Source organism: Mus pahari, chromosome 9, assembly GCF_900095145.1.
Source record: "Mus pahari chromosome 9, PAHARI_EIJ_v1.1, whole genome shotgun sequence".
In the NCBI taxonomy this organism is placed as follows: Eukaryota; Metazoa; Chordata; class Mammalia; order Rodentia; family Muridae; genus Mus; species Mus pahari.
Genome location: NC_034598.1, coordinates 44,240,204 through 44,240,548, shown reverse-complemented (window position 1 = coordinate 44,240,548; position 345 = coordinate 44,240,204).

The window sequence follows — 345 nt, the reverse complement described above, 5'->3', positions numbered from 1 at the left end:
AACCAACCAAACAACAACAACAACAACAACAAAAACCCTTCAAGACAGGGCCTCTCAGTATTACATAGGGACCTGGGACACTCAGGCCTGTATGCCTACCTCAAACATATGTCCCGTGGAAAGGCAGGTCTTTGCATGCCTACACAGGTGTGGTTGTTGTCTGAAGGTACAAGTATATGGGTTTAGGCTTAGGCTTTAGGCCCTGTAGTGGGGGTGGGGGTGGGGGTGGGACAGTGACAGGATAAGCTCCAGGACCAAGAGTGACACCTAGAGCAGAGGAGGCCTCAAGCCCCCTGGGGTATGAACAACACAGCTGCTTTGGTAGAGGATGGTTTCCTGGTAACC